General features: G+C 44.3%; 1 non-coding gene across 1 annotated transcript; it reads left to right on the top strand.

The window, feature by feature from the left end:
• The first annotated feature begins 9,840 nt into the window (after positions 1-9,840).
• On the top strand, positions 9,841-9,945 carry LOC140476648 (U6 spliceosomal RNA). Its single transcript, XR_011960575.1, has one exon. It is a non-coding gene; the product is annotated as a U6 spliceosomal RNA (small nuclear RNA).
• Positions 9,946-11,645: the final 1,700 nt, after the last annotated feature.

The following is an 11,645-nucleotide window of genomic DNA, read 5'->3' as shown; positions in this document are numbered from 1 at the left end:
TGGAAAAATTGCCACCAATTTTTATATCATTCACAAAAGATGACAAACATATCTATGAACAGACAACATAAGTTTAAGGTGAGGACCAAGAGGTTTAGACAAGGTCTGAGAAAACAAAAATCACCTAGATGGTGGTATAACTATGGAATGTGCTGCCTGTGGGGATGGTGGAGGCAGGTCCTCCTGCAATATTTAAGCATCTGGATGGGTACTTATATGCCAGGGCATAGTAAGCTACGGACCAAGTACCGGTAAATGGGATTATATTGTTTGATGTTTGTTAGCCTACATCGACATGGTGGGCTGAAGGACCTGTTTATATTCTGTCTGGTGTATGCTTTATGTTCAATTTCTGTTTCTATGATTCTGTGACTTTTAAATGCTTTCTTATTTTGGGTGACTCAAAGTTCAGTGCAAGCTGATTATTGTGTTGTTTTATTTCCGCTGCAGCAACAGTCCTCTGTATAGATTTCTGGCTTGCAATAAATTCATTTTTTTAACTGAACACAAGCTAATTGATTTGTCAGCATACTATCTTCATAAGAACATTGGAACATAATGGTTAGTGAGGCTTACATCAGTGGTAGGGAAATTATTGGAGAAAATTCTTAGGGACAGGATTTATTTGCATTTGGAAAATAATGGACTTGTTAGAAATAGTCAGCATGGGCAGGTGTGGGGGAGGTCGTGTCTCACAAATTTAGTGGAGTTTTTTTTTTAAAGAAGTGACAAAGCTGATTGATAAGGGTAAGGCAGGAGATGTTGCCTACATGGACATTGGACAAGGTCCCTGATAGTGGGCTGGTCCAGAAGATTAAATCACTTGGGATCCATGGTGAGTGGATAAGTTGGATACAAAGTTAGTTTGGTCACAGAAGACAGAGGGTAATTGTGGACAAGTGTTTTTCTGACTGAATATCTGTGACCAGTGGTGTTCTGCAGGGATGAGTGCTGGAGGTGGTCTGATTGGTAAATTTTTGCGGTTGACACAAAATATTGATAGAGATGTGCGTAGTGAGAAAAGTTGTCAAAGTATACAGCAAGATATATATCATTTGGAAAGTTGGGTGGATAAATGGCAGATGGAGTTTAATCCAGACAAGAAAGAGTTGATGTATTTTGGGAGGTCAAATGCAAGAGGAAAGTATACAGGAAATGGCCGGACCTTTAGGAGCATTGATATATAGAGGGACCTTGCAGTGGAAATCCATAGCTCTCTGAAAAAGGCCACACAAGTAAATAAGATGATAAAGAAGGTTTGTCTTCATTGGTCAGGGCATATAAATGTTGGCAAGTCATGTGACAACTGTATAAAATTTTAGTCAGGCCACATTTGGAATATTGTGCGCAGTTTGAGTCCCCGCACTATGAGAAGGATGTGGAGGCTTACTAGAATGTTGAGATTAGATTACCTACAGTGTGGAAATAAGTGTTTCAGCCCAACTAGTCCACACCAACCCTCTGAAGAGTAACCCACCCAGACCCATTTCCCTCTGACTGATGCACCTAACACTACAGGCAATTTAGCATGGCCAATTCACCTGGCCTGCACATCTTTGGAATGTGGGAGGAAACCAGAGCCAACCCATGCAGACACAGGGAGAATGTGCAAACTCCCCACAGACTGTTACCCAAGGCTGGGTATTGAACCTGGGACTCTGGTGCTCTGAGGCAGCAGTGCTAACCACTGAGCCACTGTGCCACCAAGTCTGGATTGGAAAGTATCAGCTATAAGGAGACATTGGGCAAACTTGGATTATTTTTGCCGGAGCATTATAGGTTGAGGGGTGACCTGATAGAAATATATAAAATTATGAGAGGCAGGGATAGGGTGGATAGTCGGAGTCTTTTTCCCAGGATGGAAATGTGAAATACTAGGGGGAGGGTTCAGGTGTAAGGTGAGAGGGGGGAATATTAAAGGAAATGTGCAAGGCAAGTTTTTATGCTGCTGGGAGGTTGCAGAAACAGATACAAAGTAACGTTTAAGAATCCTTTAGATGGATGCAGAGCCAGGCAGCTCATCATGGTCGTCAACAGTGAGCGGTCAAGGGACTGGATTTTTTGCTGTGTGAACCTGTGCTCCATCATTGGTACACCAGCAGAATTTCCCAGAAACCTACCTAGAAACACATGCATTTCCTTCAAACAAATGGCCATGTCTCAAAGTCTAAGGGGAGTAGTACTTTGTTGAGGCAAGGGGGTGGGAGTTGTCATCAGTCGGGGGTACTGGCACAGTTGGTCAAAGGCATTGTCCAATCTCAGTGCAGGGGCTTGAACACAGGTTACTTGGAGCTTGGGCGGGTCAGAGACAGAAGGTCCATATCTGTACAGTCATAGAGTCATAGAGTTTTTATAGCACGGAAAGAGACCCTTTGGCCCATCATGTCTGCACTAAACATTGTACATCCATCCATTCCAATCCCATTTACCAGCACTTGGCATTTAGCCTTATATGCTATAACATTTCAGTTAAAAAGACAGGTTGTTACAACAAATAGCATTGGTTTCATGATCACCATTTTTAAATTCCAGATTTATTAATGAATTCAAATTTCACTATTTACTGTAATGGGATGTCAACCCACACTGCTACAGCAATAGTCAGAGATGAAATAACGGATGGATCCTCCAGTGAGACATTGTGGGTGGTGCTCAGAAATAAGAAGGGGATGGTGATGTTATTGGGGTTGTATTACAGGCCCTTAAATAGTCAACGGAAATTAGAGGAACAAGTATGCAGGGAGTTTAGGGAGACTTGCAGGAGCAATAGCGTTGTCATTCATAGCAGATTTTAATTTTTCTAACATAGCCTGGGACTGCCAGAGCAATAAGGGCATGGATAGGGTGGAATTTGTTAAGTGTGTTCAGGGAAGTTTCTTCAAGCAAAATATAGAGGATCCTACTCAGGAATGGGCAAAACATGAGCTACTCTTAGGAAACAGGGCAGGAGAGGTGACTGAGGTGATGGTGAGTGAGCACTTTGGGACCAGTGACCATAGTTCTATTAATCTTAAAATAGTTATGGAGAGAGACAAAACTGGCCCATAGGCTCAAGCTCTAGAACATAGACCATAGAACCTTACAGCGCAGTACAGGCCCTTCAGATCTCAATATTACACCAAGCTGCGGAACCAATCAGAAGTCTATCTATCCTACACTGTTCCACTTTCATCCATACGTTTATCGAATGACCATTACAATGCCCTTAAAATTGGCAAGTCTACTACTGTTGCAATCAGGGCATTCCACACCCCTACTACTCTCTGAGTAAAGAAACTACTTCTGACATCTATCTTATATCTAACGCCCCTCAATTTTAGCTATGTCCCCTCATGCTAGCCATCACCATCTGAGGAAAAAGGCTCTCACTATCCACCCTTCCAATTATCCACTAACCTTCTAATTATCTCATATGTCTCAATTTAGTCACCTCTCAACCTTCTTCTCTCTAACAAAGACAACCTCAAGTCCCTCAGCCTTTCTAAACTGGGGCAAGGCAAATTTTGATGGAATTAGGAGCTTGATTCGAATAGGTTGTTTGCAGGCAGAGGGACCTTATGGCAAGTGCAAGGTCTTTAACAGTGAGATAGCTAGACTTCAAGGTCTATATATTCCTAAAAGAGTGAAAGGCAAGGTTGGCAGGAATAGGGAACCCTGGTTGACAGGAGATATTGAGGCTTTGACCAGAAAAAAAGGAGGCGTGGTTCAGGTACAGGCAGCACGGATCAAGGGAATCCCTAGAGGTATACAGTGAATGTAGAGGTTTATTGAAGAAGAAAATCAGGAGGGCGAAAAGGGGGCATGAAGTAGCCTTGGCTGAGAAGGATAGGGTGAATCCAAAGAGGGTCTTAAAGTATATTAAAGGAAAAAAACTATAGAGAGAATAGGGCCTCTCAAGGACCATAGTGGACTTGTACGTGTAGAACTGCAGGACATGGACGTGAACTGCAGAACATGAATATTTCTCCTTGTGTTTACCATGGATGAAGACATGAAGACTTGGGAACTTGGGGAAATTAGTGGACTTATCTTGGGGACAGTCCATATCACAGTAGAGGAAGTGTTGAATGTATTAGAATGTACGAAGGTGGATAAATCTTCTGGTCCTGACCAGATATATCCAAGAACCCTGCAGGAGGCTTGAGAAGAAATTTCAGGGGCCCTCGGTGATATTTTTGCATTATCATTAGCCACAAGCAATGTCCTGGAACACTGGAGGTTAGCAAATGTTGTGCCATTATTCAAGAAGGGCAGCAAAGAAAAACCTGGGAACTATAGACCGGTAAGATTAATATCTTTGGTGGATAAGTTAATTGAGGAGATTCTGAGAGGTAAGATGTACATGCATTTGGAAAGAAAGGGCTTGATTAAGTCTAGTTGGCATGGCTTTGAGAGTGGGAGATAGGCCTCACAAATTTGTTAGAGTTCTTTGATGAAGAGACCAGGAAGGTTGACGAGGACAGGGCAGTAGACATGGTCTAAATGGATTTCAGTAAGGCTTTTGATAAGATTCCACATAGTAGGCTGCTGTGGAATGTTAGATCGCATAGCATCCAGGGCGAGCTGGCAAATTGGATACACAGTTGGCTTGATGGTAGGAAGCAGAGGGTAATAGTAGAAGGATGTTTGTTGGACTGGAGGCCTGTGACTAGTGGAGTGCCTCAGCGATCGGTGCTGGGCCCATTAGTATTTGTTATCTAGATCAATGATTTGGATGAGAATGTACAAGGCATATACAATGAATGAGGTAAAAACAATGACTGCAGATGCTGAAAACCAAATACTGGATTAGTGGTGCTGGAAGAGCACAGCAGTTCAGGCAGCATCCAACGAGCAGCAAAATCAACATTTCGGGCAAAAGCCCTTCATCAGGAATAAAGGCAGTGAGCCTGAAGCATGGAGAGATAAGCTAGAGGAGGGTGGGGGTGGGGAGAGAGTAGCATAGAGTACAATGGATGAGTGGGGGAGGAGATGAAGGTGATAGGTCAAGGAGGAGAGGGTGGAGTGGATAGGTGGAAAAGAAGATAGGCAGGTCGGACAAGTCAAGGAGACAGTAACTGAGCTGGAAGTTTGAAACTAGGATGAGGTGGGGGAAGGGGAAATGAGGAAGCTGTTGAAGTCCACATTGATGCCCTGGGGTTGAAGTGTTCCGAGGCGGAAGATGAGGCGTTCTTCCTCCAGGCGTCTGGTGGTGAGGGAGCGGCGGTGAAGGAGGCCCAGGACCTCCATGTCCTCGGCAGAGTGGGAGGGGAGTTGAAATGTTGGGCCACGGGGCGGTTTGGTTGATTGGTGCGGGTGTCTCGGAGATGTTCCCTAAAGCGCTCTGCTAGGAGGCGCCCAGTCTCCCCAATGTAGAGGAGACCACATCGGGAGCAACGGATACAATAAATGATATTGGTGGATGTGCAGGTGAAACTTTGATGGATGTGGAAGGCTCCTTTAGGGCCTTGGATACAGGTGAGGGAGGAGGTTTCACCAACAAATTCCACCCTGACCTTAAATTTACCTGGACTATCTCTGACACCTCGCTCCCCTTCCTGGACCTCTCCATCTCCATTAGTGACAACCGACTTGACACTGACATTTTTTACAAACCCACTGACTCCCATAGCTACCTGGTTTACACCTCTTCCCACCCTACCTCTTGCAAAAATGCCATCCAGTATTCCCAATTTCTCCGCCTCCGCCGTATCTGCTCCCAGAAGGACCAGTTCCACCATAGGACACACCAGATGGCCTCCTTCTTTAGAGACCGGAATTTCCCTTCCCACGTGGTTAAAGATGCCCTCCAATGCATCTCGTCCACATCCCGCACCTCCGCCCTCAGACCCCATCCCTCCAACCGTAACAAGGACAGAACACCCCTGGTGCTCACCTTCCACCCTACAAACCTTCACATCAACCAAATCATCCACCGACATTTCCGCCACCTCCAAAAAGACCACACCACCAGGGATATATTTCCCTCCCCACCCCTTTCCGCCTTCCGCAAAGACCGTTCCCTCCGTGACTACCTGGTCAGGTCCACACCCCCCTACGACCCACCCTCCCATTCTGGCACCTTCCCCTGCCACCGCAGGAACTGTAAAACCTGTGCCCACACCTCCTCCCTCACCTGTATCCAAGGCCCTAAAGGAGCCTTCCACATCCATCAAAGTTTTACCTGCACATCCACCAATATCATTTATTGTATCCGTTGCTCCCGATGTGGTCTCCTCTACATTGGGGAGACTGGGCGCCTCCTAGCAGAGCGCTTTAGGGAACATCTCCGAGACACCCGCACCAATCAACCAAACCGCCCCGTGGCCCAACATTTCAACTCCCCCTCCCACTCTGCCGAGGACATGGAGGTCCTGGGCCTCCTTCACCGCCGCTCCCTCACCACCAGACGCCTGGAGGAAGAATGCCTCATCTTCCGCCTCGGAACACTTCAACCCCAGGGCATCAATGTGGACTTCAACAGCTTCCTCATTTCCCCTTCCCCCACCTCATCCTAGTTTCAAACTTCCAGCTCAGTTACTGTCTCCTTGACTTGTCCGACCTGCCTATCTTCTTTTCCACCTATCCACTCCACCCTCTCCTCCTTGACCTATCACCTTCATCCCCTCCCCCACTCACCCATTGTACTCTATGCTACTCTCTCCCCACCCCCACCCTCTTCTAGCTTATCTCTCCATGCTTCAGGCTCACTGCCTTTATTCCTGATAAAGGGCTTTTGCCCGAAACGTTGATTTTGCTGCTCGTTGGATGCTGCCTGAACTGCTGTGCTCGTCCAGCACCACTAATCCATGTACAATGAATGTACAATCTATTGACAAGCTGGCAAAGTGCGCCAAGAAATGGTAAATGGTGTTTAATATGAGGTGAGGTCTTGCATTTTAGAAAGTCAAATCGAGGTAGGAGTTTCAGGCTGAATGGGAGTGCCTGAAGGAATGTAATGGAACAGAGCAATCGCAGAATTCAGATTCACAGTTCACTGGCAGTAGAGTCACAGATAGGCAGGGCAGGAAGAAGGCATTTGGCACACGGGCCTTCATCAATCAGAGCACTGAGGAGCGAAGTTATATTGCAGTTATACGGGATGTTGGTGAGGCCTCAGTTGGAGTATTGTGTTCAGTTTTGATCACCTTGCTATAGGAAGGGTGTTATTAAACTAGAAAGAGTGCAGACAAAACTTACATGGATGTTGCCAGGACTCAGTGGTCTGAGTTGTAGGGAGAGGTTGGACAAGCTAAGACTACTTTCTTTAGAGCATAGGAGACTGAGGGGAGATCTTATAGAAGTGTCTAAGATCATGAGAGGAATGGAGGTGAATGCACTCAATCTTTTTCCCAGGGTTGGGGAATTGAGGACTAGAGGGCATCAGTTTAAGGTTTGAAGTGAAAGAGGGACTATATTTTTGCACAGAGGGTAGTAGGCATGTGAAGTGAGCTGCCAGCAGAAGTTGAGGCAGGTACATTAACACTATTTAAAAGGTGAAAGTGAGGACTGCAGATGCTGGAGATCACAGTCGAGAATGTGTTGCTGGAAAAGCACAGCAGGTCAGGCAGCATCCGAGGAACAGGAGAATCGATGTTTTGAGCATAAGCCCTTCATCAGGAATTATGGGCTTATGCCCAAAACGATGATTCTCCTGCTCTTCAGATGCTCCCTGACCTGTTGTGCTTTTCCAGCACCACATTCTTGACAATATTTAAAAGATGTTTGGACAAATACATGGATTGGAAAGGATTAGAAGGATTTGGGCCAAGTGCAGGGAAGTGGAGTTAGCGCAGATGGACATTTTGATCAGTGTGGACCAATTTGGTCTAAAAGGCCTGTTTCCGTGCTGTAGGACTCTATTACTCTAATAGCGGGGTCATTGATTATTCATTCAGTGACAATATCACTACACTATTGCTTCCTCTAATCTTGCTCTCTTATCCAAACAAAAAAGTATCTTTTGTTAAATTAGATACTCTATCTCCACAGCTGGTAGGTCCTAACAAATGGACAAAGTCACATCTCGGCTGCAAATAGTGTTTGGGTTGATTAGCTCTTTGTGGAGGTGACGTATATTGACTTTTCCAAATATTTTTAGAAGGGCAAAAAAAAATTTCTTCTGAAAAGAACAAAATCTTTTAACAGCTGGCTTCTTGTAAGAAAACAAGTTGATTCTCTAGATAGAGAAAATGAATGAGGAATCTTTTTTTTTGAGATGGAGTAACTTCTGAGGCAGATTCACTTTGGAGATGTTGCCTGATAATGAACACCGATTAAAATGGATGTGACACATTCATTTATTTCTAATGTACTTGCACATATTAAACATAAGTTTCCAGTCATTCCATTATGAATACATTTAAAGAGAGCCTAACCTCGCCCTATTGCAAAAAGCTTGCTCCAACTGGAAGAACTTTGAAAGTCTGGGTGACTGCTCCTTGGAGACGATAATTTGAGGATCCCATTTATTTGATAGATTTCCCATGTCTTCCCTGAGAGATTGACTCTATCTTTGTCAGTTTACTCACTTTTCCCGAGGCAGTGTGTGCCTATGTTAGAAAGAGTTGCTACTGTCTACTGTACTCCAACATTAAGGCTGACTGATTTTAGTGAACAGTAAGACTCTATTCTCCCCAAAGGCTCCCTCCTCCCTGCTGCATGGTAGGATTAACTCACTTTACACTTGCTTTGGTGGTACAAGCATACTTAACAGAGTTCACCCTGATATTTCTACACAAGGTGGACCTCACTGAAAAAGTGAAGTTATTGCTTTCACCCCCCACAAATGCTGCCTTAATCTTGCCACTTATCCCCTTTTTAGTCGTATTTCTGACTCAACCAGACTGTTCATAACATCGAAATCATATTCAATCCCAAATTGAGCTGCTGACCCCATTTCTTTTCTGTCACAAACACTTATTTTCACCACAAATCATTCACTGCTCAAGCTTTTATTGCTACCACTGTCCACTCTAAAATGTCCAATCCAATATTTGCCTGAACAGCCTCTCATTCTCCAGCTTCTGTAAACTTCAACCAATCCAAAAGTGTTGATATCTGTATCTTATTCCACACTAAGTCCTGCTCCCCATCAGCCTGGGTTTGTTCACTACGATTCACATTGATTTCCATTTTGACCCATGAGATAATGTAAGTACAGCTGTAACATTTTGCAATCTTAAAACCTCCCACTTGAATTAGAAATTTCCTCTTGCATTTGCAGAAACTGATATCTGCATTTCATCAACTGCAATACTCAATTAAGATTGTTCTTAAATTAAACAGTTTTATTGATCTTCTTGCGTATACAGCATTCCTTTCAAGTAAGTCAGTCGAGGGTAGACTAAATAAAAGTGGATTTCCATGGGTACATGTTCATGTGTGGTTTATCCTTCATTAATGTAATTCCCATCATTTAATGTGGTATTTTTGCTCGGCTGATATTGCTTATAATGCATTCAGTGGGTTAGATGGTTATGGCAAAAGGTTGCACACGCTCAGCTTATATCCACTGGAGATTAAAAGAATAACAGATTTGATTGAAACGTATAAAACTCTGAAGGACCTTGACAGGGTAGATATGGAGAAATGTTTCTACTTTGAGAAAATCTAGAACTAGGGGTCATTGTTTAAACATCAGGTCTCACCCATTTAAAACTGAAATTCGGCATTTTTTTTATTCCACTGAGAGGATTGTGGGTTTTGGAACTCTCTCCCTGGAAAAAAAATCCTGGAATATTTTGAAAGGCAGATTCTTCTTAAAAGCAAGGGGGTGAAAATTATCAGGGGTAATCAGGGAATGTGAATTTGAGGTGACAATCAGATCAGTGATGATCTTATTAAAAGATAGAGCAGGCAGCTCGCTTCGGCAGCACATATACGAAAATTGGAACGATACAGAGAAGATTAGCATGGCCCCTGCACAAGCATGACACGCAAATTCGTGAAGCGTTCCCTATTTTTGATTTTCCTGCTCCTCGGATGCTACCTTACCTGCTGTGCTTTTCCAGCACCACTCTAACCTAGACTCTGGTTTCCAGCATCTGCAGTCCTTGTTTTTACCTTAAGAGGCTGAATGGCCTACTCCTGATTCAATGGATGGTACATGTGCTTGGTCAATCCACAGCCCCTAAAGGGAATCAGAAGTCAGCATCAGGAGAGCCATGATGTCCAAACCAATATTGTTGCTTCTTAATTATGTTGTAGAATGTTGATGTACTGGCTGATTTAATTGTCTTTTTCAATTCACTTTTCTATTTCCACATTCAAGTGTTTATTAATTTTTGCGTAAAAGTCAATATTTCCCATTTTGTGAGGGTGATATTTATGCCCTCCCCCATTGTTAGTTTAGAGGCAGGGTATCGATTTAAACAGGCAGGAGGGTGCTGGGTGTGGGGATCCCACCATCTTCCCACTTGCATCCTGATTCCATCTGTAATGGGAAGGCCCACAAATAGCCTTCCTACCCACTCTCCCTACCACCACTCCCTCCCCCCCATAACCTGCCAACCAAAGCCCTTCAGTGAGCAATCAATGCCCATTTAATGGCTTAGTCCTGCTGCTGCCTGTGTTAAACCAGTAACAAGGCAGTCACGCAGACAGAAGGACAAGCAATCCTGTGTGAGTTTGTTCCTAGAGTGGGGGCGTGTTTTATTCAAAGACACTTAGTGTCCAACGAAGACAACTAGAATCTGGAAGAGAATGTCTGGGCTGCTATGGGCTACCACCCTACAACACTCCACCTTATGACATCCTGACAAATTATTCCGGGTCTGTCTGGGATCACAGGTTTTTTTTAATAGATGTGATTCCTGCAGGAGCCAATGTCTCCCTAATGGTATTGCTGAGCAATATAACATCTGGCAGGTTTTGCTGGGTAGGACCTCCAGGCCTGAGTCCTGCTCCTCTGAAACTGAGGCCTGCTAATTAACTAATTTTTAAAACTTCTGATTTTGAAGTCGGAAATTGGTGCCTTTGTACGCTTTTCATTGTACTCGTATTCCATTTCCGTTCCATTCTGGAAAAACTTTGAGATACATTTTTTTCCACCACCAGGAAACCACTCGTGGGTAATGAAATATTAACAAGTAAAACCTATTAAGAGGAATGCTCTCATCTAAAACGTGGATGATGGGGAAAGGAGGGAAGGAGGGGACTAAATCAAAATGGAGTTGGAGAGGTAAATAAAGCACTCTATCCCCAGCAGTGCTCACCTCTCCCAAAAGGTGACAAGAGCATTGGTGGACCCCGTGTACTCCCTCTCCAAGGATACCTGGGCTTGAACATAACTGTGGAAAAGGGCAGTCAGTTAGCAGGAATGTCTCTCTTCACAGGCCCCTGGCTGGATCTGTTTATAGCCAGCCTGGCTAGGCCCAGGAGCAGACCCTTGAGGAGGTCCTCCGATCTGTCCATATCCCTCCACACTGGGTGCTCAATGATCAGGAGCACGGGGCTGAAGTGAATCGATAAACACAAGAGAAGGTTTCTCAAATGACTAAAAAGGGAATGCAAATGTTTGCAACCAATACACACATAATCCGTGGAATCAACAGCATCGCAAAACAAGCAATTGGCCTGGGAGTCCATGAATCACAGCAATCTGTAGGTATTCAGCACTACTGCATGCAACACCCTCCATCCCAAGTCTCTGATGGAAAGGTGGA

The sequence above is a fragment of the Chiloscyllium punctatum genome, chromosome 4 (genome assembly GCF_047496795.1).
Source record: "Chiloscyllium punctatum isolate Juve2018m chromosome 4, sChiPun1.3, whole genome shotgun sequence".
Taxonomy (NCBI): domain Eukaryota; kingdom Metazoa; phylum Chordata; class Chondrichthyes; order Orectolobiformes; family Hemiscylliidae; genus Chiloscyllium; species Chiloscyllium punctatum.
The sequence above is the reverse complement of the archived record's forward strand: the minus strand, read 5'-3'. Positions and strand labels throughout refer to the sequence as shown.